The 26,054-nt window shown below is 48.6% G+C and overlaps 11 non-coding genes across 11 annotated transcripts; all 11 read right to left on the reverse strand.

Annotated features, from left to right (window-relative positions):
* Positions 1-5,327: 5,327 nt before the first annotated feature.
* Positions 5,328-5,439, reverse strand: TRNAL-CAA (transfer RNA leucine (anticodon CAA)). Its single transcript has 2 exons — positions 5,402-5,439; positions 5,328-5,373 (listed from the first exon to the last, which is right to left on the reverse strand). It is a non-coding gene; the product is annotated as a tRNA-Leu (tRNA).
* Positions 5,440-8,910: 3,471 nt separating this feature from the next.
* On the reverse strand, positions 8,911-9,022 carry TRNAL-CAA (transfer RNA leucine (anticodon CAA)). Its single transcript has 2 exons — positions 8,985-9,022; positions 8,911-8,956 (listed from the first exon to the last, which is right to left on the reverse strand). It is a non-coding gene; the product is annotated as a tRNA-Leu (tRNA).
* A 307-nt stretch (positions 9,023-9,329) lies between these two features.
* On the reverse strand, positions 9,330-9,402 carry TRNAV-CAC (transfer RNA valine (anticodon CAC)). The gene has a single exon. It is a non-coding gene; the product is annotated as a tRNA-Val (tRNA).
* A 3,500-nt stretch (positions 9,403-12,902) lies between these two features.
* TRNAV-CAC (transfer RNA valine (anticodon CAC)) lies at positions 12,903-12,975 on the reverse strand. The gene has a single exon. It is a non-coding gene; the product is annotated as a tRNA-Val (tRNA).
* Positions 12,976-13,363: 388 nt separating this feature from the next.
* Positions 13,364-13,435, reverse strand: TRNAR-ACG (transfer RNA arginine (anticodon ACG)). The gene has a single exon. It is a non-coding gene; the product is annotated as a tRNA-Arg (tRNA).
* Positions 13,436-16,475: 3,040 nt separating this feature from the next.
* Positions 16,476-16,548, reverse strand: TRNAV-CAC (transfer RNA valine (anticodon CAC)). Its single transcript has one exon. It is a non-coding gene; the product is annotated as a tRNA-Val (tRNA).
* A 388-nt stretch (positions 16,549-16,936) lies between these two features.
* On the reverse strand, positions 16,937-17,008 carry TRNAP-AGG (transfer RNA proline (anticodon AGG)). The gene has a single exon. It is a non-coding gene; the product is annotated as a tRNA-Pro (tRNA).
* Positions 17,009-20,522: 3,514 nt separating this feature from the next.
* Positions 20,523-20,594, reverse strand: TRNAP-AGG (transfer RNA proline (anticodon AGG)). Its single transcript has one exon. It is a non-coding gene; the product is annotated as a tRNA-Pro (tRNA).
* Positions 20,595-23,215: 2,621 nt separating this feature from the next.
* Positions 23,216-23,327, reverse strand: TRNAL-CAA (transfer RNA leucine (anticodon CAA)). The gene is made up of 2 exons: positions 23,290-23,327; positions 23,216-23,261 (listed from the first exon to the last, which is right to left on the reverse strand). It is a non-coding gene; the product is annotated as a tRNA-Leu (tRNA).
* A 307-nt stretch (positions 23,328-23,634) lies between these two features.
* Positions 23,635-23,707, reverse strand: TRNAV-CAC (transfer RNA valine (anticodon CAC)). Its single transcript has one exon. It is a non-coding gene; the product is annotated as a tRNA-Val (tRNA).
* Positions 23,708-24,095: 388 nt separating this feature from the next.
* On the reverse strand, positions 24,096-24,167 carry TRNAP-AGG (transfer RNA proline (anticodon AGG)). Its single transcript has one exon. It is a non-coding gene; the product is annotated as a tRNA-Pro (tRNA).
* Between the last annotated feature and the right edge of the window lie 1,887 nt (positions 24,168-26,054).

Consider the following 26,054-nt stretch of genomic DNA (forward strand, 5'->3'; position numbering starts at 1 on the left):
TCGCACCTTCCTTCCTTGGCTGGCTTGAATGCTGTAGGCTCAGGCTTCATTGCAAAGGTCAAACAGTGAGCAACTGACTGCCGTAAGCTGGCGCAACTCCTCTTGGTGAGCTGTGACAGATGCCCCAGGAGCGTAGTACCTCACGATGGTGAGGGATAGACACAGTCTCTTTTATCTCAGCTTGCCTGTCAGGTGAGGCAGGAAATGCAAATACTGTGAAAAAGCCCAGCGACTCGAACCAGGGACCTTTCGCATGTGAGGTGCGTATGATAACCACTACACTACACAAGCAGACACACTTGCCGGCTTGCTTCATGTGGCTATGCATTGTACTGGAACCACCACACTATGGAAACAGACACACCTGCTTGCTTTATGTGGCTATGCATTGGACTGGGATGCAAGGATGAGGGCCAATGTTCATGACGCTCAAAGCTGAGCCTTCCGGAACACGATCTCTTCCCTTGGAAGAAAGGAACTGGGATCACTTTCATTCCAAGAGGTGATTTCAGAACTGGACCCGAAATTACCATGGAGAAGCACTGTGCATTTAATGTTCCTACGAGCACTGCTGCTCCAGCACAGAAAAGCAGTTGCAAAGAAATCTCGCATACCTTCATGATGCTGAACCGTCTTGACGCCAGTATAAAGCATGTATTGCATTGCAACATGACATCTTACAAGAGTGAAAAGCAGAAATACTCCTGTTTAAAACACAGACTGAACCTATAAAGGTAGGGGCTTGTCTGGGATTTGAACCGAGGTCCTCTCACACCCGAAGCGAGAATCATACCCCTATACCAACTAGACTGCCGCTGGATAGTCATTTGAAACATCTTCTGAAGCGTCTTCCCAGAAAAGCAGGGCCATTTGGAGGCTCTCTCTCTCTAAGCGTGCCATAGCAATTGATGTTTTCTGTCAAGGATTTTTTGTTTGTCTCTAGCAAGGCAAGAGGTAGTCAAAATGCCCTGTGCCAGTGAGCTGAACTAGGGGACTGATGTGAAAAGCAGACCCTTTCTGGTAGTTGTAACCCGCTGCTAGTCATGGACCCTTGCACCTTAGACTTCCCAACCAGAAGCACTGAAGGGCCTGCTAGCTCTTGAGCCAGAGGAGCATGCCTCTTGGATTCAAGCACACTTGCTCGATCAGCGCTCGATCAGGCTTGATCAGGCGAGATTTATATTAGTGGCTCATAGGCCTGAAACACTCACCTGGGAGACGCAGGGTGGCTGATTTCCCGGAATGGCCCTTGATGGGGAAATCACCTCCTTTCCCCCGCCTCATTTCAGAATTGTGTGCTAATCGCAAGACAGTGTTCAGGGGTTCATGGGTACTGCCTACTCCCAGCTGCCTCTCTGTCTTCTTCATGTAAATTGCAAGTCACGAGGAGGCACCATTGCCAATATGCTCCGCCCACCTAACCAAGAAACCTAGTTTGAGCTTGTCTGCCTGTGTTGTTGCAGGGGCAGAGTCTTCTTTGCCCAAAAGGTGGCAGGAGAGCCTCACTTCAAACGATAGAATCAACTGCTTAAGTAGAAACCAGCATGGTAGTTACTGTCATAAAGTGCAGCTCTAACAGAAGGTGTGCCTGAGACGCCCCTTCCAGTAATACACAGAATTTTGATTGAGGGCCCAGCCGGTGGGTTGGTGGATTTCTCCTCACATGCCACAGCAGCTTCCAAAGATAGTGGTGTGAGGAGCTGGCTCTGCAAGCAGAGAAAGATTTAAGGGAAGAAAATACACCTGTCAGAAGTGGGATTTGAACCCACGCCTCCATGAAGAGACCAGAAGGCTCAGCTTCACTGAAGATCAAGCTCTCTTGAGTCTGGCACCTTAGACCACTCGGCCATCCTGACAGCCAAAACAGTGTGCAGGTCGGACTCTTCAGTCTGCACTTGTTGATTTTGCCGCTTGCAATGTTCCTATCAAAGTCACAGCTTTAAAGGCCCCACAATATAACATAGCCAAGAAAAAAAAAAAAAAACAGAACAAGAAACAATGCACATGCACGACCACCGAGGGATGCAGATAACTTTTTAGCGTCCTGCAATAGTAAAGCACGTTTTACACAGGTCACAAGTTTTTAAAGGTCATTTCTGTCTAAGTGTGCATTGAGAGAGACTGAGGTTTTAGGGAGCAAACACAAAAGCTGCTGCTGCCAAGTGTTTCTGCCCGGTCTCAAACCGGGGACTTTTCGCGTGTGAGGCAAACGTGATAACCACTATTGTACAGAAACAAGCTTGCTGATTTGACTGAAGGAGCACAGTTCCCCTCATATGTTTGCACGATCTCCTCTATACTTTATCAGCAGTTGCTCGGAATGCGAGGGGTAAGTGTGAAAATTGCAGCGGTGTCGGCCAGCATGCATACACTCAGACGTCCTGAAAAATCCCACAGCTGCGGGCAGAGACAGACAAATATCTGATGCCTAAATGACAGGAAGGAGAGCCTGTGAAATCATCACACAGGGCGCACTGAGAGCAAGCAGGAAGGAAGCCAAGGCATTGTAATCCATTTTTCGCCTGAGGCAAAAAATATGTTTTGCGCAACAATGCTTCGAGTGGAATGAGAAATGTTGAGGGGTTGTGTATTTTGAGCAGGATTTGATTGTTTTCCGCTAAAATGGGCTCGTCGGGATTTGAACCCGGGACCTCTCGCACCCTAAGCGAGAATCATACCCCTAGAACAACGAGCCTGGGCACAGAAATGCAACTGCTCCGACCCTGCTCGGAGGATTGGTGACACAGAGTGGGAGACTACATCCCAAAGCAAGAAACTGCACATGGTGCTCTCTTCTGCAGTACGACTAGAGTCATTTGCATGGTCTTCATCGAACATGACATAAAAAGCCTCTATCCTTTAGACATTTTGGCCCAGATTTACAAGAAAATGACTAAGCGCGACGCTGTGCCAAATTTGCAAGCCCCACGTGCCGTCATTTTCAAAATGCAGGAAAGCGCCGTATTTAGTAGAATACAGCGCACCCCTGTGCTTCCCCCTGCGCCAGCTCTAAATTAGCTGCTGAGCGCCAACGCAGCCGTTCTTGCACCATGGTACAAGGATGACTGCGTTGAGGGGGAAATTGTTTTTGTGCAGGAAGGGACACCTTCCTGCCCAAAAAAAAAATCTTCAATGGTGATTTGCTCTTACTTCTATGTGTGCTGCAGAATGCATCACACATAGAAAGAGCAAAAACAAGGAGAAATGAAAACATTTCTCCTCAGTGCGCCACTCTAACGACACCCCTGGGATGGCGTTGGATTTTGGCGCTGACGCAGATTTACGCCAACTCCTAAATCTGGAGCAGCATCAAAATGCTATGGTGTTGCTGTGCCACACTCCCAACAACACCCATTGCACGCCCCTTCCAGGGAACGCGCTGCGTGCTAAGGGGCCGTATTTACAAGGTGGTGTTAAGCCACAAAAAGTGGCTGAACGCCATCTTGTAAATACCGCGCAGTGCATAGTGCCACCGGGGCGTCACTAAAAGTGATGCTCCGGTGGCGATAGGGCCTTGTAAGTCTGGCACTTTATTTGCTCAAGGTGTGTGTTCTTGGTGAGGGCAGGAAAGCTATTTTCGCTCTCGTACCTTCCTTCCTTGGCTGGCTTGAATGCTGTAGGCTCAGGCTTCATTGCAAAGGTCAAACAGTGAGCAACTGACTGCCGTAAGCTGGCGCAACTCCTCTTGGTGAGCTGTGACAGATGCCCCAGGAGCGTAGTACCTCACGATGGTGAGGGATAGACACAGTCTCTTTTATCTCAGCTTGCCTGTCAGGTGAGGCAGGAAATGCAAATACTGTGAAAAAGCCCAGCAACTCGAACCAGGGACCTTTCGCATGTGAGGTGCGCATGATAACCACTACACTACACAAACAGACACACTTGCCGGCTTGCTTCATGTGGCTATGCATTGTACTGGAACCACCACACTATGGAAACAGACACACCTGCTTGCTTTATGTGGCTATGCATTGGACTGGGATGCAAGGATGAGGGCCAATGTTCATGACGCTCAAAGCTGAGCCTTCCGGAACACGATCTCTTCCCTTGGAAGAAAGGAACTGGGATCACTTTCATTCCAAGAGGTGATTTCAGAACTGGACCCGAAATTACCATGGAGAAGCACTGTGCATTTAATGTTCCTACGAGCACTGCTGCTCCAGCACAGAAAAGCAGTTGCAAAGAAATCTCGCATACCTTCATGATGCTGAACCGTCTCGACGCCAGTATAAAGCATGTATTGCATTGCAACATGACATCTTACAAGAGTGAAAAGCAGAAACACTCCTGTTTAAAACACAGACTGAACCTATAAAGGTAGGGGTTTGTCTGGGATTTGAACCGAGGCCCTCTCACACCCGAAGCGAGAATCATACCCCTATTCCAACTAGACTGCTGCTGCATAGTCATTTGAAACATCTTCTGAAGCGTCTTTCAGAAAAGCAGGGCCATTTGGAGGCTCTCTCTCTCTAAGCGTGCCATAGCAATTGATGTTTTCTGTCAAGGATTTTTTGTTTGTCTCTAGCAAGGCAAGAGGTAGTCAAAATGCCCTGTGCCAGTGAGCTGAACTAGGGGACTGATGTGAAAAGCAGACCCTTTCTGGTAGTTGTAACCCGCTGCTAGTCATGGACCCTTGCACCTTAGACTTCCCAACAAGAAGCACTGAAGGGCCTGCTAGCTCTTGAGCCAGAGGAGCATGCCTCTTGGATTCAAGCACACTTGCTCGATCAGCGCTCGATCAGGCTTGATCAGGCGAGATTTATATTAGTGGCTCATAGGCCTGAAACACTCACCTGGGAGACGCAAGGTGGCTGATTTCCCGGAATGGTCCCTTGATGGGGAAATCACCTCCTTTCCCCCGCCTCATTTCAGAATTGTGTGCTAGTCGCAAGACAGTGTTCAGGGGTTCATGGGTACTGCCTACTCCCAGCTGCCTCTCTGTCTTCTTCATGTAAATTGCAAGTCACGAGGAGGCACCATTGCCAATATGCTCCGCCCACCTAACCAAGAAACCTAGTTTGAGCTTGTCTGCCTGTGTTGTTGCAGGGGCAGAGTCTTCTTTGCCCAAAAGGTGGCAGGAGAGCCTCACTTCAAACGATAGAATCAACTGCTTAAGTAGAAACCAGCATGGTAGTTACTGTCATAAAGTGCAGCTCTAACAGAAGGTGTGCCTGAGACTCCCCTTCCAGTAATACACAGAATTTTGATTGAGGGCCCAGCCGGTGGGTTGGTGGATTTCTCCTCACATGCCACAGCAGCTTCCAAAGATAGTGGTGTGAGGAGCTGGCTCTGCAAGCAGAGCAAGATTTAAGGGAAGAAAATACACCTGTCAGAAGTGGGATTTGAACCCACGCCTCCATGAAGAGACCAGAAGGCTCAGCTTCACTGAAGATCAAGCTCTCTTGAGTCTGGCGCCTTAGACCACTCGGCCATCCTGACAGGCAAAACAGTGTGCAGGTCGGACTCTTCAGTCTGCACTTGTTGATTTTGCCGCTTGCAATGTTCCTATCAAAGTCACAGCTTTAAAGGCCCCACAATATAACATAGCCAAGAAAAAAAAAAAAAAACAGAACAAGAAACAATGCACATGCACGACCACCGAGGGATGCAGATAACTTTTTAGCGTCCTGCAATAGTAAAGCACGTTTTACACAGGTCACAAGTTTTTAAAGGTCATTTCTGTCTAAGTGTGCATTGAGAGAGACTGAGGTTTTAGGGAGCAAACACAAAAGCTGCTGCTGCCAAGTGTTTCTGCCCGGTCTCAAACCGGGGACTTTTCGCGTGTGAGTCGAACGTGATAACCACTACACTACAGAAACAAGCTTGCTGATTTGACTGAAGGAGCACAGTTCCCCTCATATGTTTGCACGATTTCCTCTATACTTTATCAGCAGTTGCTCGGAATGCGAGGGGTAAGTGTGAAAATTGCAGCGGTGTCGGCCAGCATGCATACACTCAGACGTCCTGAAAAATCCCACAGCTGCGGGCAGAGACAGACAAATATCTGATGCCTAAATGCCAGGAAGGAGAGCCTGTGAAATCATCACACAGGGCGCACTGAGAGCAAGCAGGAAGGAAGCCAAGGCATTGTAATCCATTTTTCGCCTGAGGCAAAAAATATCTTTTGCGCAACAATGCTTCGAGTGGAATGAGAAATGTTGAGGGGTTGTGTATTTTGAGCAGGATTTGATTGTTTTCCGCTAAAATGGGCTCGTCCGGGATTTGAACCCGGGACCTCTCGCACCCTAAGCGAGAATCATACCCCTAGAACAACGAGCCTGGGCACAGAAATGCAACGGCTCCGACCCTGCTCGGAGGATTGGTGACACAGAGTGGGAGACTACATCCCAAAGCAAGAAACTGCACATGGTGCTCTCTTCTGCAGTACGACTAGAGTCATTTGCATGGTCTTCATCGAACATGACATAAAAAGCCTCTATCCTTTAGACATTTTGGCCCAGATTTACAAGAAAATGACTAAGCGCGACGCTGTGCCAAATTTGCAAGCCCCACGTGCCGTCATTTTCAAAATGCAGGAAAGCGCCGTATTTAGTAGAATACAGCGCACCCCTGTGCTTCCCCCTGCGCCAGCTCTAAATTAGCTGCTGAGCGCCAACGCAGCCGTTCTTGCACCATGGTACAAGGATGACTGCGTTGAGGGGGAAATTGTTTTTGTGCAGGAAGGGACACCTTCCTGCCCAAAAAAAAAATCTTCAATGGTGATTTGCTCTTACTTCTATGTGTGCTGCAGAATGCATCACACATAGAAAGAGCAAAAACAAGGAGAAATGAAAACATTTCTCCTCAGTGCGCCACTCTAACGACACCCCTGGGATGGCGTTGGATTTTGGCGCTGACGCAGATTTACGCCAACTCCTAAATCTGGAGCAGCATCAAAATGCTATGGTGTTGCTGTGCCACACTCCCAACAACACCCATTGCACGCCCCTTCCAGGGAACGCGCTGCGTGCTAAGGGGCCGTATTTACAAGGTGGTGTTAAGCCACAAAAAGTGGCTGAACGCCATCTTGTAAATACCGCGCAGTGCATAGTGCCACCGGGGCGTCACTAAAAGTGATGCTCCGGTGGCGATAGGGCCTTGTAAGTCTGGCACTTTATTTGCTCAAGGTGTGTGTTCTTGGTGAGGGCAGGAAAGCTATTTTCGCTCTCGTACCTTCCTTCCTTGGCTGGCTTGAATGCTGTAAGCTCAGGCTTCATTGCAAAGGTCAAACAGTGAGCAACTGACTGCCGTAAGCTGGCGCAACTCCTCTTGGTGAGCTGTGACAGATGCCCCAGGAGCGTAGTACCTCACGATGGTGAGGGATAGACACAGTCTCTTTTATCTCAGCTTGCCTGTCAGGTGAGGCAGGAAATGCAAATACTGTGAAAAAGCCCAGCAACTCGAACCAGGGACCTTTCGCATGTGAGGTGCGCATGATAACCACTACACTACACAAACAGACACACTTGCCGGCTTGCTTCATGTGGCTATGCATTGTACTGGAACCACCACACTATGGAAACAGACACACCTGCTTGCTTTATGTGGCTATGCATTGGACTGGGATGCAAGGATGAGGGCCAATGTTCATGACGCTCAAAGCTGAGCCTTCCGGAACACGATCTCTTCCCTTGGAAGAAAGGAACTGGGATCACTTTCATTCCAAGAGGTGATTTCAGAACTGGACCCGAAATTACCATGGAGAAGCACTGTGCATTTAATGTTCCTACGAGCACTGCTGCTCCAGCACAGAAAAGCAGTTGCAAAGAAATCTCGCATACCTTCATGATGCTGAACCGTCTCGACGCCAGTATAAAGCATGTATTGCATTGCAACATGACATCTTACAAGAGTGAAAAGCAGAAACACTCCTGTTTAAAACACAGACTGAACCTATAAAGGTAGGGGTTTGTCTGGGATTTGAACCGAGGTCCTCTCACACCCGAAGCGAGAATCATACCCCTATACCAACTAGACTGCCGCTGCATAGTCATTTGAAACATCTTCTGAAGCGTCTTTCAGAAAAGCAGGGCCATTTGGAGGCTCTCTCTCTCTAAGCGTGCCATAGCAATTGATGTTTTCTGTTAAGGATTTTTTGTTTGTCTCTAGCAAGGCAAGAGGTAGTCAAAATGCCCTGTGCCAGTGAGCTGAACTAGGGGACTGATGTGAAAAGCAGACCCTTTCTGGTAGTTGTAACCCGCTGCTAGTCATGGACCCTTGCACCTTAGACTTCCCAACCAGAAGCACTGAAGGGCCTGCTAGCTCTTGAGCCAGAGGAGCATGCCTCTTGGATTCAAGCACACTTGCTCGATCAGCGCCCGATGAGGCTCGATCAGGCGAGATTTATATTAGTGGCTCATAGGCCTGAAACACTCACCTGGGAGACGCAGGGTGGCTGATTTCCCGGAATGGCCCTTGATGGGGAAATCACCTCCTTTCCCCCGCCTCATTTCAGAATTGTGTGCTAGTCGCAAGACAGTGTTCAGGCGTTCATGGGTACTGCCAACTCCCAGCTGCCTCTCTGTCTTCTTCATGTAAATTGCAAGTCACGAGGAGGCACCATTGCCAATATGCTCCGCCCACCTAACCAAGAAACCTAGTTTGAGCTTGTCTGCCTGTGTTGTTGCAGGGGCAGAGTCTTCTTTGCCCAAAAGGTGGCAGGAGAGCCTCACTTCAAACAATAGAATCAACTGCTTAAGTAGAAACCAGCATGGTAGTTACTGTCATAAAGTGCAGCTCTAACAGAAGGTGTGCCTGAGACGCCCCTTCCAGTAATACACAGAATTTTGATTGAGGGCCCAGCCGATGGGTTGGTGGATTTCTCCTCACATGCCACAGCAGCTTCCAAAGATAGTGGTGTGAGGAGCTGGCTCTGCAAGCAGAGCAAGATTTAAGGGAAGAAAATACACCTGTCAGAAGTGGGATTTGAACCCACGCCTCCATGAAGAGACCAGAAGGCTCAGCTTCACTGAAGATCAAGCTCTCTTGAGTCTGGCGCCTTAGACCACTCGGCCATCCTGACAGCCAAAACAGTGTGCAGGTCGGACTCTTCAGTCTGCACTTGTTGATTTTGCCGCTTGCAATGTTCCTATCAAAGTCACAGCTTTAAAGGCTCCACAATATAACATGGCCAAGAAAAAAAAAAAAAAACAGAACAAGAAACAATGCACATGCACGACCACCGAGGGATGCAGATAACTTTTTAGCGTCCTGCAATAGTAAAGCACGTTTTACACAGGTCACAAGTTTTTAAAGGTCATTTCTGTCTAAGTGTGCATTGAGAGAGACTGAGGTTTTAGGGAGCAAACACAAAAGCTGCTGCTGCCAAGTGTTTCTGCCCGGTCTCAAACCGGGGACTTTTCGCGTGTGAGGCGAACGTGATAACCACTACACTACAGAAACAAGCTTGCTGATTTGACTGAAGGAGCACAGTTCCCCTCATATGTTTGCACGATTTCCTCTATACTTTATCAGCAGTTGCTCGGAATGCGAGGGGTAAGTGTGAAAATTGCAGCGGTGTCGGCCAGCATGCATACACTCAGACGTCCTGAAAAATCCCACAGCTGCGGGCAGAGACAGACAAATATCTGATGCCTAAATGCCAGGAAGGAGAGCCTGTGAAATCATCACACAGGGCGCACTGAGAGCAAGCAGGAAGGAAGCCAAGGCATTGTAATCCATTTTTCGCCTGAGGCAAAAAATATGTTTTGCGCAACAATGCTTCGAGTAAAATGAGAAATGTTGAGGGTTTGTGTCTTTTGAGCAGGATTTGATTGTTTTCCGCTAAAATGGGCTCGTCCGGGATTTGAACCCGGGACCTCTCGCACCCTAAGCGAGAATCATACCCCTAGACCAACGAGAGTGGGCACAGAAATGCAACGGCTCCGACCCTGCTCGGAGGATTGGTGACAGAGAGTGGGAGACTACATCCCAAAGCAAGAAACTGCACATGGTGCTCTCTTTTGCAGTACGACTAGAATCATTTGCATGGTCTTCATCGAACATGACATAAAAAGCCTCTATCCTTTAGACATTTTGGCCCAGATTTACAAGAAAATGACTAAGCGCGACGCTGTGCCACATTTGCAAGCCCCACGTGCCGTCATTTTCAAAATGCAGGAAAGCGCCGTATTTAGTAGAATACAGCGCACCCCTGTGCTTCCCCCTGCGCCAGCTCTAAATTAGCTGCTGAGCGCCAACGCAGCCGTTCTTGCACCATGGTACAAGGATGACTGCGTTGAGGGGGAAATTGTTTTTGTGCAGGAAGGGACACCTTCCTGCCCAAAAAAAAAATCTTCAATGGTGATTTGCTCTTACTTCTATGTGTGCTGCAGAATGCATCACACATAGAAAGAGCAAAAACAAGGAGAAATGAAAACATTTCTCCTCAGTGCGCCACTCTAACGACACCCCTGGGATGGCGTTGGATTTTGGCGCTGACGCAGATTTACGCCAACTCCTAAATCTGGAGCAGCATCAAAATGCTATGGTGTTGCTGTGGCACACTCCCAACAACACCCATTGCACGCCCCTTCCAGGGAACGCGCTGCGTGCTAAGGGGCCGTATTTACAAGGTGGTGTTAAGCCACAAAAAGTGGCTGAACGCCATCTTGTAAATACCGCGCAGTGCATAGTGCCACCGGGGCGTCACTAAAAGTGATGCTCCGGTGGCGATAGGGCCTTGTAAGTCTGGCACTTTATTTGCTCAAGGTGTGTGTTCTTGGTGAGGGCAGGAAAGCTATTTTCGCTCTCGTACCTTCCTTCCTTGGCTGGCTTGAATGCTGTAGGCTCAGGCTTCATTGCAAAGGTCAAACAGTGAGCAACTGACTGCCGTAAGCTGGCGCAACTCCTCTTGGTGAGCTGTGACAGATGCCCCAGGAGCGTAGTACCTCACGATGGTGAGGGATAGACACAGTCTCTTTTATCTCAGCTTGCCTGTCAGGTGAGGCAGGAAATGCAAATACTGTGAAAAAACCCAGCAACTCGAACCAGGGACCTTTCGCATGTGAGGTGCGCATGATAACCACTACACTACACAAACAGACACACTTGCCGGCTTGCTTCATGTGGCTATGCATTGTACTGGAACCACCACACTATGGAAACAGACAAACCTGCTTGCTTTATGTGGCTATGCATTGGACTGGGATGCAAGGATGAGGGCCAATGTTCATGACGCTCAAAGCTGAGCCTTCCGGAACACGATCTCTTCCCTTGGAAGAAAGGAACTGGGATCACTTTCATTCCAAGAGGTGATTTCAGAACTGGACCCGAAATTACCATGGAGAAGCACTGTGCATTTAATGTTCCTACGAGCACTGCTGCTACAGCACAGAAAAGCAGTTGCAAAGAAATCTCGCATACCTTCATGATGCTGAACCGTCTCGACGCCAGTATAAAGCATGTATTGCATTGCAACATGACATCTTACAAGAGTGAAAAGCAGAAACACTCCTGTTTAAAACACAGACTGAACCTATAAAGGTAGGGGTTTGTCTGGGATTTGAACCGAGGTCCTCTCACACCCGAAGCGAGAATCATACCCCTATACCAACTAGACTGCCGCTGCATAGTCATTTGAAACATCTTCTGAAGCGTCTTTCAGAAAAGCAGGGGCATTTGGAGGCTCTCTCTCTCTAAGCGTGCCATAGCAATTGATGTTTTCTGTCAAGGATTTTTTGTTTGTCTCTAGCAAGGCAAGAGGTAGTCAAAATGCCCTGTGCCAGTGAGCTGAACTAGGGGACTGATGTGAAAAGCAGACCCTTTCTGGTAGTTGTAACCCGCTGCTAGTCATGGACCCTTGCACCTTAGACTTCCCAACCAGAAGCACTGAAGGGCCTGCTAGCTCTTGAGCCAGAGGAGCATGCCTCTTGGATTCAAGCACACTTGCTCGATCAGCGCTCGATCAGGCAAGATTTATATTAGTGGCTCATAGGCCTGAAACACTCACCTGGGAGACGCAGGGTGGCTGATTTCCCGGAATGGCCCTTGATGGGGAAATCACCTCCTTTCCCCCGCCTCATTTCAGAATTGTGTGCTAGTCGCAAGACAGTGTTCAGGCGTTCATGGGTACTGCCAACTCCCAGCTGCCTCTCTGTCTTCTTCATGTAAATTGCAAGTCACGAGGAGGCACCATTGCCAATATGCTCCGCCCACCTAACCAAGAAACCTAGTTTGAGCTTGTCTGCCTGTGTTGTTGCAGGGGCAGAGTCTTCTTTGCCCAAAAGGTGGCAGGAGAGCCTCACTTCAAACAATAGAATCAACTGCTTAAGTAGAAACCAGCATGGTAGTTACTGTCATAAAGTGCAGCTCTAACAGAAGGTGTGCCTGAGACGCCCCTTCCAGTAATACACAGAATTTTGATTGAGGGCCCAGCCGATGGGTTGGTGGATTTCTCCTCACATGCCACAGCAGCTTCCAAAGATAGTGGTGTGAGGAGCTGGCTCTGCAAGCAGAGCAAGATTTAAGGGAAGAAAATACACCTGTCCGAACTGGGATTTGAACCCACGCCTCCATGAAGAGACCAGAAGGCTCAGCTTCACTGAAGATCAAGCTCTCTTGAGTCTGGCGCCTTAGACCACTCAGCCATCCTGACAGCCAAAACAGTGTGCAGGTCGGACTCTTCAGTCTGCACTTGTTGATTTTGCCGCTTGCAATGTTCCTATCAAAGTCACAGCTTTAAAGGCTCCACAATATAACATGGCCAAGAAAAAAAAAAAAAAACAGAACAAGAAACAATGCACATGCACGACCACCGAGGGATGCAGATAACTTTTTAGCGTCCTGCAATAGTAAAGCACGTTTTACACAGGTCACAAGTTTTTAAAGGTCATTTCTGTCTAAGTGTGCATTGAGAGAGACTGAGGTTTTAGGGAGCAAACACAAAAGCTGCTGCTGCCAAGTGTTTCTGCCCGGTCTCAAACCGGGGACTTTTCGCGTGTGAGGCGAACGTGATAACCACTACACTACAGAAACAAGCTTGCTGATTTGACTGAAGGAGCACAGTTCCCCTCATATGTTTGCACGATTTCCTCTATACTTTATCAGCAGTTGCTCGGAATGCGAGGGGTAAGTGTGAAAATTGCAGCGGTGTCGGCCAGCATGCATACACTCAGACGTCCTGAAAAATCCCACAGCTGCGGGCAGAGACAGACAAATATCTGATGCCTAAATGCCAGGAAGGAGAGCCTGTGAAATCATCACACAGGGCGCACTGAGAGCAAGCAGGAAGGAAGCCAAGGCATTGTAATCCATTTTTCGCCTGAGGCAAAAAATATGTTTTGCGCAACAATGCTTCGAGTAAAATGAGAAATGTTGAGGGGTTGTGTATTTTGAGCAGGATTTGATTGTTTTCCGCTAAAATGGGCTCGTCCGGGATTTGAACCCGGGACCTCTCGCACCGTAAGCGAGAATCATACCCCTAGACCAACGAGCCTGGGCACAGAAATGCAACGGCTCCGACCCTGCTCGGAGGATTGGTGACAGAGAGTGGGAGACTACATCCCAAAGCAAGAAACTGCACATGGTGCTCTCTTTTGCAGTACTACTAGAGTCATTTGCATGGTCTTCATCGAACATGACATAAAAAGCCTCTATCCTTTAGACATTTTGGCCCAGATTTACAAGAAAATGACTAAGCGCGACGCTGTGCCAAATTTGCAAGCCCCACGTGCCGTCATTTTCAAAATGCAGGAAAGCGCCGTATTTAGTAGAATACAGCGCACCCCTGTGCTTCCCCCTGCGCCAGCTCTAAATTAGCTGCTGAGCGCCAACGCAGCCGTTCTTGCACCATGGTACAAGGATGACTGCGTTGAGGGGGAAATTGTTTTTGTGCAGGAAGGGACACCTTCCTGCCCAAAAAAAAAATCTTCAATGGTGATTTGCTCTTACTTCTATGTGTGCTGCAGAATGCATCACACATAGAAAGAGCAAAAACAAGGAGAAATGAAAACATTTCTCCTCAGTGCGCCACTCTAACGACACCCCTGGGATGGCGTTGGATTTTGGCGCTGACGCAGATTTACGCCAACTCCTAAATCTGGAGCAGCATCAAAATGCTATGGTGTTGCTGTGGCACACTCCCAACAACACCCATTGCACGCCCCTTCCAGGGAACGCGCTGCGTGCTAAGGGGCCGTATTTACAAGGTGGTGTTAAGCCACAAAAAGTGGCTGAACGACATCTTGTAAATACCGCGCAGTGCATAGTGCCACCGGGGCGTCACTAAAAGTGATGCTCCGGTGGCGATAGGGCCTTGTAAGTCTGGCACTTTATTTGCTCAAGGTGTGTGTTCTTGGTGAGGGCAGGAAAGCTATTTTCGCTCTCGTACCTTCCTTCCTTGGCTGGTTTGAATGCTGTAGGCTCAGGCTTCACTGCAAAGGTCAAACAGTGAGCAAATGACTGCCGTAAGCTGGCGCAACTCCTCTTGGTGAGCTGTGACAGATGCCCCAGGAGTGTAGTACCTCACGATGGTGAGGGATAGACACAGTCTCTTTTATCTCAGCTTGCCTGTCAGGTGAGGCAGGAAATGCAAATACTGTGAAAAAGCCCAGCAACTCGAACCAGGGACCTTTCGCATGTGAGGTGCGCATGATAACCACTACACTACACAAGCAGACACACTTGGCGGCTTGCTTCATGTGGCTATGCATTGTACTGGAACCACCACACTATGGAAACAGACACACCTGCTTGCTTTATGTGGCTATGCATTGGACTGGGATGCAAGGATGAGGGCCAATGTTCATGACGCTCAAAGCTGAGCCTTCCGGAACACAATCTCTTCCCTTGGAAGAAAGGAACTGGGATCACTTTCATTCCAAGAGGTGATTTCAGAACTGGACCCGAAATTACCATGGAGAAGCACTGTGCATTTAATGTTCCTACGAGCACTGCTGCTCCAGCACAGAAAAGCAGTTGCAAAGAAATCTCGCATACCTTCATGATGCTGAACCGTCTCGACGCCAGTATAAAGCATGTATTGCATTGCAACATGACATCTTACAAGAGTGAAAAGCAGAAATACTCCTGTTTAAAACACAGACTGAACCTATAAAGGTAGGGGTTTGTCTGGGATTTGAACCGAGGTCCTCTCACACCCGAAGCGAGAATCATACCCCTATACCAACTAGACTGCCGCTGCATAGTCATTTGAAACATCTTCTGAAGCGTCTTTCAGAAAAGCAGGGCCATTTGGAGGCTCTCTCTCTCTAAGCGTGCCATAGCAATTGATGTTTTCTGTCAAGGATTTTTTGTTTGTCTCTAGCAAGGCAAGAGGTAGTCAAAATGCCCTGTGCCAGTGAGCTGAACTAGGGGACTGATGTGAAAAGCAGACCCTTTCTGGTAGTTGTAACCCGCTGCAAGTCATGGACCCTTGCACCTTAGACTTCCCAACCAGAAGCACTGAAGGGCCTGCTAGCTCTTGAGCCAGAGGAGCATGCCTCTTGGATTCAAGCACACTTGCTCGATCAGCGCTCGATCAGGCGAGATTTATATTAGTGGCTCATAGGCCTGAAACACTCACCTGGGAGACGCAGGGTGGCTTATTTCCCGGAATGGCCCTTGATGGGGAAATCACCTCCTTTCCCCCGCCTCATTTCAGAATTGTGTGCTAGTCGCAAGACAGTGTTCAGGGGTTCATGGGTACTGCCTACTCCCAGCTGCCTCTCTGTCTTCTTCATGTAAATTGCAAGTCACGAGGAGGCACCATTGCCAATATGCTCCGCCCACCTAACCAAGAAACCTAGTTTGAGCTTGTCTGCCTGTGTTGTTGCAGGGGCAGAGTCTTCTTTGCCCAAAAGGTGGCAGGAGAGCCTCACTTCAAACGATAGAATCAACTGCTTAAGTAGAAACCAGCATGGTAGTTACTGTCATAAAGTGCAGCTCTAACAGAAGGTGTGCCTGAGACTCCCCTTCCAGTAATACACAGAATTTTGATTGAGGGCCCAGCCGATGGGTTGGTGGATTTCTCCTCACATGCCACAGCAGCTTCCAAAGATAGTGGTGTGAGGAGCTGGCTCTGCAAGCAGAGCAAGATTTAAGGGAAGAAAATACACCTGTCAGAAGTGGGATTTGAACCCACGCCTCCATGAAGAGACCAGAAGGCTCAGCTTCACTGAAGATCCAGCTCTCTTGAGTCTGGCACCTTAGACCACTCGGCCATCCTGACAGCCAAAACAGTGCGCAGGTCGGACTCTTCAGTCTGCACTTGTTGATTTTGCCACTTGCAATGTTCCTATCAAAGTCACAGCTTTAAAGGCCCCACAATATAACATGGCCAAGAAAAAAAAAAAAAAACAGAACAAGTAACAATGCACATGCACGACCACCGAGGGATGCAGATAACTTTTTAGCGTCCTGCAATAGTAAAGCACGTTTTACACAGGTCACAAGTTTTTAAAGGTCATTTCTGTCTAAGTGTGCATTGAGAGAGACTGAGGTTTTAGGGAGCAAACACAAAAGCTGCTGCTGCCAAGTGTTTCTGCCCGGTCTCAAACCGGGGACTTTTCGCGTGTGAGGCGAACGTGATAACCACTACACTACAGAAACAAGCTTGCTGATTTGACTGAAGGAGCACAGTTCCCCTCATATGTTTGCACGATTTCCTCTATACTTTATCAGCAGTTGCTCGGAATGCGAGGGGTAAGTGTGAAAATTGCAGCGGTGTCGGCCAGCATGCATACACTCAGACGTCCTGAAAAATCCCACAGCTGCGGGCAGAGACAGACAAATATCTGATGCCTAAATGCCAGGAAGGAGAGCCTGTGAAATCATCACACAGGGCGCACTGAGAGCAAGCAGGAAGGAAGCCAAGGCATTGTAATCCATTTTTCGTCTGAGGCAAAAAATATGTTTTGCGCAACAATGCTTCGAGTGGAATGAGAAATGTTGAGGGGTTGTGTATTTTGAGCAGGATTTGATTGTTTTCCGCTAAAATGGGCTCGTCCGGGATTTGAACCCGGGACCTCTCGCACCCTAAGCGAGAATCATACCCCTAGACCAACGAGCCTGGGCACAGAAATGCAACGGCTCCGACCCTGCTCGGAGGATTGGTGACACAGAGTGGGAGACTACATCCCAAAGCAAGAAACTGCACATGGTGCTCTCTTCTGCAGTACGACTAGAGTCATTTGCATGGTTTCATCGAACATGACATAAAAAGCCTCTATCCTTTAGACATTTTGGCCCAGATTTACAAGAAAATGACTAAGCGCGACGCTGTGCCAAATTTGCAAGCCCCACGTGCCGTCATTTTCAAAATGCAGGAAAGCGCCGTATTTAGTAGAATACAGCGCACCCCTGTGCTTCCCCCTGCGCCAGCTCTAAATTAGCTGCTGAGCGCCAACGCAGCCGTTCTTGCACCATGGTACAAGGATGACTGCGTTGAGGGGAAATTGTTTTTGTGCAGGAAGGGACACCTTCCTGCCCCAAAAAAAAATCTTCAATGGTGATTTGCTCTTACTTCTATGTGTGCTGCAGAATGCATCACACATAGAAAGAGCAAAAACAAGGAGAAATGAAAACATTTCTCCTCAGTGCGCCACTCTAACGACACCCCTGGGATGGCGTTGGATTTTGGCGCTGACGCAGATTTACGCCAACTCCTAAATCTGGAGCAGCATCAAAATGCTATGGTGTTGCTGTGGCACACTCCCAACAACACCCATTGCACGCCCCTTCCAGGGAACGCGCTGCGTGCTAAGGGGCCGTATTTACAAGGTGGTGTTAAGCCACAAAAAGTGGCTGAACGCCATCTTGTAAATACCGCGCAGTGCATAGTGCCACCGGGGCGTCACTAAAAGTGATGCTCCGGTGGCGATAGGGCCTTGTAAGTCTGGCACTTTATTTGCTCAAGGTGTGTATTCTTGGTGAGGGCAGGAAAGCTATTTTCGCTCTCCTACCTTCTTTCCTTGGCTGGCTTGAATGCTGTAGGCTCAGGCTTCATTGCAAAGGTCAAACAGTGAGCAACTGACTGCCGTAAGCTGGCGCAACTCCTCTTGGTGAGCTGTGACAGATGCCCCAGGAGCGTAGTACCTCACGATGGTGAGGGATAGACACAGTCTCTTTTATCTCAGCTTGCCTGTCAGGTGAGGCAGGAAATGCAAATACTGTGAAAAAGCCCAGCAACTCGAACCAGGGACCTTTCGCATGTGAGGTGCGCATGATAACCACTACACTACACAAACAGACACACTTGCCGGCTTGCTTCATGTGGCTATGCATTGTACTGGAACCACCACACTATGGAAACAGACACACCTGCTTGCTTTATGTGGCTATGCATTGGACTGGGATGCAAGGATGAGGGCCAATGTTCATGACGCTCAAAGCTGAGCCTTCCGGAACACGATCTCTTCCCTTGGAAGAAAGGAACTGGGATCACTTTCATTCCAAGAGGTGATTTCAGAACTGGACCCGAAATTACCATGGAGAAGCACTGTGCATTTACTGTAATGTTCCTACGAGCACTGCTGCTCCAGCACAGAAAAGCAGTTGCAAAGAAATCTCGCATACCTTCATGATGCTGAACCGTCTCGACGCCAGTATAAAGCATGTATTGCATTGCAACATGACATCTTACAAGAGTGAAAAGCAGAAATACTCCTGTTTAAAACACAGACTGAACCTATAAAGGTAGGGGTTTGCCCGGGATTTGAACCGAGGTCCTCTCACACCCGAAGCGAGAATCATACCCCTATACCAACTAGACTGCCGCTGCATAGTCATTTGAAACATCTTCTGAAGCATCTTTCCGAAAAGCAGGGCCATTTGGAGGCTCTCTCTCTCTAAGCGTGCCATAGCAATTGATGTTTTCTGTCAAGGATTATTTGTTTGTCTCTAGCAAGGCAAGAGGTAGTCAAAATGCCCTGTGCCAGTGAGCTGAACTAGGGCACTGATGTGAAAAGCAGACCCTTTCTGGTAGTTGTAACCCGCTGCAAGTCATGGACCCTTGCACCTTAGACTTCCCAACCAGAAGCACTGAAGGGCCTGCTAGCTCTTGAGCCAGAGGAGCATGCCTCTTGGATTCAAGCACACTTGCTCAATCAGCGCTCGATCACGCTCGATCAGGCGAGATTTATATTAGTGGCTCATAGGCCTGAAACACTCACCTGGGAGACGCAGGGTGGCTGATTTCCCGGAATGGCCCTTGATGGGGAAATCACCTCCTTTCCCCCGCCTCATTTCAGAATTGTGTGCTAGTCGCAAGACAGTGTTCAGGGGTTCATGGGTACTGCCTACTCCCAGCTGCCTCTCTGTCTTCTTCATGTAAATTGCAAGTCACGAGGAGGCACCATTGCCAATATGCTCCGCCCACCTAACCAAGAAACCTAGTTTGAGCTTGTCTGCCTGTGTTGTTGCAGGGGCAGAGTCTTCTTTGCCCAAAAGGTGGCAGGAGAGCCTCACTTCAAACGATAGAATCAACTGCTTAAGTAGAAACCAGCATGGTAGTTACTGTCATAAAGTGCAGCTCTAACAGAAGGTGTGCCTGAGACGCCCCTTCCAGTAATACACAGAATTTTGATTGAGGGCCCAGCCGATGGGTTGGTGGATTTCTCCTCACATGCCACAGCAGCTTCCAAAGATAGTGGTGTGAGGAGCTGGCTCTGCAAGCAGAGCAAGATTTAAGGGAAGAAAATACACCTGTCAGAAGTGGGATTTGAACCCACGCCTCCATGAAGAGACCAGAAGGCTCAGCTTCACTGAAGATCAAGCTCTCTTGAGTCTGGCACCTTAGACCACTCGGCCATCCTGACAGCCAAAATAGTGCGCAGGTCGGACTCTTCAGTCTGCACTTGTTGATTTTGCCACTTGCAATGTTCCTATCAAAGTCACAGCTTTAAAGGCCCCACAATATAACATGGCCAAGAAAAAAAAAAAAAAACAGAACAAGTATTAATGCACATGCACGACCACCGAGGGATGCAGATAACTTTTTAGCGTCCTGCAATAGTAAAGCACGTTTTACACAGGTCACAAGTTTTTAAAGGTCATTTCTGTCTAAGTGTGCATTGAGAGAGACTGAGGTTTTAGGGAGCAAACACAAAAGCTGCTGCTGCCAAGTGTTTCTGCCCTGTCTCAAACCGGGGACTTTTCGCGTGTGAGGCGAACGTGATAACCACTACACTACAGAAACAAGCTTGCTGATGTGACTGAAGGAGCACAGTTCCCCTCATATGTTTGCACGATTTCCTCTATACTTTATCAGCAGTTGCTCGGAATGCGAGGGGTAAGTGTGAAAATTGCAGCGGTGTCGGCCAGCATGCATACACTCAGACGTCCTGAAAAATCCCACAGCTGCGGGCAGAGACAGACAAATATCTGATGCCTAAATGCCAGGAAGGAGAGCCTGTGAAATCATCACACAGGGCGCACTGAGAGCAAGCAGGAAGGAAGCCAAGGCATTGTAATCCATTTTTCGCCTGAGGCAAAAAATATGTTTTGCGCAACAATGCTTCGAGTGGAATGAGAAATGTTGAGGGGTTGTGTATTTTGAGCAGGATTTGATTGTTTTCCGCTAAAATGGGCTCGTCCGGGATTTGAACCCGGGACCTCTCGCACCCTAAGCGAGAATCATACCCCTAGACCAACGAGCCTGGGCACAGAAATGCAACGGCTCCGACCCTGCTCGGAGGATTGGTGACACAGAGTGGGAGACTACATCCCAAAGGAAGAAACTGCACATGGTGCTCTCTTCTGCAGTACGACTAGAGTCATTTGCATGGTCTTCATCGAACATGACATAAAAAGCCTCTATCCTTTAGACATTTTGGCCCAGATTTACAAGAAAATGACTAAGCGCGACGCTGTGCCAAATTTGCAAGCCCCACGTGCCGTCATTTTCAAAATGCAGGAAAGCGCCGTATTTAGTAGAATACAGCGCACCCCTGTGCTTCCCCCTGCGCCAGCTCTAAATTAGCTGCTGAGCGCCAACGCAGCCGTTCTTGCACCATGGTACAAGGATGACTGCGTTGAGGGGGAAATTGTTTTTGTGCAGGAAGGGACACCTTCCTGCCCCCAAAAAAAATCTTCAATGGTGATTTGCTCTTACTTCTATGTGTGCTGCAGAATGCATCACACATAGAAAGAGCAAAAACAAGGAGAAATGAAAACATTTCTCCTCAGTGCGCCACTCTAACGACACCCCTGGGATGGCGTTGGATTTTGGCGCTGACGCAGATTTACGCCAACTCCTAAATCTGGAGCAGCATCAAAATGCTATGGTGTTGCTGTGGCACACTCCCAACAACACCCATTGCACGCCCCTTCCAGGGAACGCGCTGCGTGCTAAGGGGCCGTATTTACAAGGTGGTGTTAAGCCACAAAAAGTGGCTGAACGCCATCTTGTAAATACCGCGCAGTGCATAGTGCCACCGGGGCGTCACTAAAAGTGATGCTCCGGTGGCGATAGGGCCTTGTAAGTCTGGCACTTTATTTGCTCAAGGTGTGTGTTCTTGGTGAGGGCAGGAAAGCTATTTTCGCTCTCGTACCTTCTTTCCTTGGCTGGCTTGAATGCTGTAGGCACAGGCTTCATTGCAAAGGTCAAACAGTGAGCAACTGACTGCCGTAAGCTGGCGCAACTCCTCTTGGTGAGCTGTGACAGATGCCCCAGGAGCGTAGTACCTCACGATGGTGAGGGATAGACACAGTCTCTTTTATCTCAGCTTGCCTGTCAGGTGAGGCAGGAAATGCAAATACTGTGAAAAAGCCCAGCGACTCGAACCAGGGACCTTTCGCATGTGAGGTGCGCATGATAACCACTACACTACACAAACAGACACACTTGCCGGCTTGCTTCATGTGGCTATGCATTGTACTGGAACCACCACACTATGGAAACAGACACACCTGCTTGCTTTATGTGGCTATGCATTGGACTGGGATGCAAGGATGAGGGCCAATGTTCATGACGCTCAAAGCTGAGCCTTCCGGAACACGATCTCTTCCCTTGGAAGAAAGGAACTGGGATCACTTTCATTCCAAGAGGTGATTTCAGAACTGGACCCGAAATTACCATGGAGAAGCACTGTGCATTTAATGTTCCTACGAGCACTGCTGCTCCAGCACAGAAAAGCAGTTGCAAAGAAATCTCGCATACCTTCATGATGCTGAACCGTCTCGACGCCAGTATAAAGCATGTATTTCATTGCAACATGACATCTTACAAGAGTGAAAAGCAGAAACACTCCTGTTTAAAACACAGACTGAACCTATAAAGGTAGGGGTTTGTCTGGGATTTGAACCGAGGTCCTCTCACACCCGAAGCGAGAATCATACCCCTATACCAACTAGACTGCCGCTGCATAGTCATTTGAAACATCTTCTGAAGCGTCTTTCAGAAAAGCAGGGCCATTTGGAGGCTCTCTCTCTCTAAGCGTGCCATAGCAATTGATGTTTTCTGTCAAGGATTTTTTGTTTGTCTCTAGCAAGGCAAGAGGTAGTCAAAATGCCCTGTGCCAGTGAGCTGAACTAGGGGACTGATGTTAAAAGCAGACCCTTTCTGGTAGTTGTAACCCGCTGCTAGTCATGGACCCTTGCACCTTAGACTTCCCAACCAGAAGCACTGAAGGGCCTGCTAGCTCTTGAGCCAGAGGAGCATGCCTCTTGGATTCAAGCACACTTGCTCGATCAGCGCTCGATCAGGCGAGATTTATATTAGTGGCTCATAGGCCTGAAACACTCACCTGGGAGACGCAGGGTGGCTGATTTCCCGGAATGGCCCTTGATGGGGAAATCACCTCCTTTCCCCCGCCTCATTTCAGAATTGTGTGCTAGTCGCAAGACAGTGTTCAGGGGTTCATGGGTACTGCCTACTCCCAGCTGCCTCTCTGTCTTCTTCATGTAAATTGCAAGTCACGAGGAGGCACCATTGCCAATATGCTCCGCCCACCTAACCAAGAAACCTAGTTTGAGCTTGTCTGCCTGTGTTGTTGCAGGGGCAGAGTCTTCTTTGCCCAAAAGGTGGCAGGAGAGCCTCACTTCAAACGATAGAATCAACTGCTTAAGTAGAAACCAGCATGGTAGTTACTGTCATAAAGTGCAGCTCTAACAGAAGGTGTGCCTGAGACGCCCCTTCCAGTAATACACAGAATTTTGATTGAGGGCCCAGCCGATGGGTTGGTGGATTTCTCTTCACATGCCACAGCAGCTTCCAAAGATAGTGGTGTGAGGAGCTGGCTCTGCAAGCAGAGCAAGATTTAAGGGAAGAAAATACACCTGTCAGAAGTGGGATTTGAACCCACGCCTCCATGAAGAGACCAGAAGGCTCAGCTTCACTGAAGATCAAGCTCTCTTGAGTCTGGCGCCTTAGACCACTCGGCCATCCTGACAGCCAAAACTGTGTGCAGGTCGGACTCTTCAGTCTGCACTTGTTGATTTTGCCGCTTGCAATGTTCCTATCAAAGTCACAGCTTTAAAGGCCCCACAATATAACATGGTCAAGAAAAAAAAAAAAAAACAGAACAAGAAACAATGCACATGCACGACCACCGAGGGATGCAGATAACTTTTTAGCGTCCTGCAATAGTAAAGCACGTTTTACACAGGTCACAAGTTTTTAAAGGTCATTTCTGTCTAAGTGTGCATTGAGAGAGACTGAGGTTTTAGGGAGCAAACACAAAAGCTGCTGCTGCCAAGTGTTTCTGCCCGGTCTCAAACCGGGGACTTTTCGCGTGTGAGGCGAACGTGATAACCACTACACTACAGAAACAAGCTTGCTGATTTGACTGAAGGAGCACAGTTCCCCTCATATGTTTGCACGATTTCCTCTATACTTTATCAGCAGTTGCTCGGAATGCGAGGGGTAAGTGTGAAAATTGCAGCGGTGTCGGCCAGCATGCATACACTCAGACGTCCTGAAAAATCCCACAGCTGCGGGCAGAGACAGACAAATATCTGATGACTAAATGCCAGGAAGGAGAGCCTGTGAAATCATCACACAGGGCGCACTGAGAGCAAGCAGGAAGGAAGCCAAGGCATTGTAATCCATTTTTCGCCTGAGGCATAAAATATGTTTTGCGCAACAATGCTTCAAGTGGAATGAGAAATGTTGAGGGGTTGTGTATTTTGAGCAGGATTTGATTGTTTTCCGCTAAAATGGGCTCGTCCGGGATTTGAACCCGGGACCTCTCGCACCCTAAGCGAGAATCATACCCCTAGACCAACGAGCCTGGGCACAGAAATGCAACGGCTCCGACCCTGCTCGGAGGATTGGTGACAGAGAGTGGGAGACTACATCCCAAAGCAAGAAACTGCACATGGTGCTCTCTTCTGCAGTACGACTAGAGTCATTTGCATGGTCTTCATCGAACATGACATAAAAAGCCTCTATCCTTTAGACATTTTGGCCCAGATTTACAAGAAAATGACTAAGCGCGACGCTGTGCCAAATTTGCAAGCCCCGCGCGCCGTCATTTTCAAAATGCAGGAAAGCGCCGTATTTAGTAGAATACAGCGCACCCCTGTGCTTCCCCCTGCGCCAGCTCTAAATTAGCTGCTGAGCGCCAACGCAGCCGTTCTTGCACCATGGTACAAGGATGACTGCGTTGAGGGGGAAATTGTTTTTGTGCAGGAAGGGACACCTTCCTGCCCAAAAAAAAAATCTTCAATGGTGATTTGCTCTTACTTCTATGTGTGCTGCAGAATGCATCACACATAGAAAGAGCAAAAACAAGGAGAAATGAAAACATTTCTCCTCAGTGCGCCACTCAAACGACACCCCTGGGATGGCGTTGGATTTTGGCGCTGACGCAGATTTACGCCAACTCCTAAATCTGGAGCAGCATCAAAATGCTATGGTGTTGCTGTGGCACACTCCCAACAACACCCATTGCACGCCCCTTCCAGGGAACGCGCTGTGTGCTAAGGGGCCGTATTTACAAGGTGGTGTTAAGCCACAAAAAGTGGCTGAACGCCATCTTGTAAATACCGCGCAGTGCATAGTGCCACCGGGGCGTCACTAAAAGTGATGCTCCGGTGGCGATAGGGCCTTGTAAGTCTGGCACTTTATTTGCTCAAGGTGTGTGTTCTTGGTGAGGGCAGGAAAGCTATTTTCGCTCTCGTACCTTCCTTCCTTGGCTGGCTTGAATGCTGTAGGCTCAGGCTTCATTGCAAAGGTCAAACAGTGAGCAACTGACTGCCGTAAGCTGGCGCAACTCCTCTTGGTGAGCTGTGACAGATGCCCCAGGAGCGTAGTACCTCACGATAGTGAGGGATAGACACAGTCTCTTTTATCTCAGCTTGCCTGTCGGGTGAGGCAGGAAATGCAAATACTGTGAAAAAGCCCAGCGACTCGAACCAGGGACCTTTCGCATGTGAGGTGCGCATGATAACCACTACACTACACAAGCAGACACACTTGGCGGCTTGCTTCATGTGGCTATGCATTGTACTGGAACCACCACACTATGGAAACAGACACACCTGCTTGCTTTATGTGGCTATGCATTGGACTGGGATGCAAGGATGAGGGCCAATGTTCATGACGCTCAAAGCTGAGCCTTCCGGAACACGATCTCTTCCCTTGGAAGAAAGGAACTGGGATCACTTTCATTCCAAGAGGTGATTTCAGAACTGGACCCGAAATTACCATGGAGAAGCACTGTGCATTTAATGTTCCTACGAGCACTGCTGCTCCAGCACAGAAAAGCAGTTGCAAAGAAATCTCGCATACCTTGATGATGCTGAACCGTCTCGACGCCAGTATAAAGCATGTATTGCATTGCAACATGACATCTTACAAGAGTGAAAAGCAGAAACACTCCTGTTTAAAACACAGACTGAACCTATAAAGGTAGGGGTTTGTCTGGGATTTGAACCGAGGTCCTCTCACACCCGAAGCGAGAATCATACCCCTATACCAACTAGACTGCCGCTGCATAGTCATTTGAAACATCTTCTGAAGCGTCTTTCAGAAAAGCAGGGGCATTTGGAGGCTCTCTCTCTCTAAGCGTGCCATAGCAATTGATGTTTTCTGTCAAGGATTTTTTGTTTGTCTCTAGCAAGGCAAGAGGTAGTCAAAATGCCCTGTGCCAGTGAGCTGAACTAGGGGACTGATG

This window comes from Pleurodeles waltl, unplaced genomic scaffold, assembly GCF_031143425.1.
Source record: "Pleurodeles waltl isolate 20211129_DDA unplaced genomic scaffold, aPleWal1.hap1.20221129 scaffold_72, whole genome shotgun sequence".
Lineage (NCBI taxonomy): Eukaryota > Metazoa > Chordata > Amphibia > Caudata > Salamandridae > Pleurodeles > Pleurodeles waltl.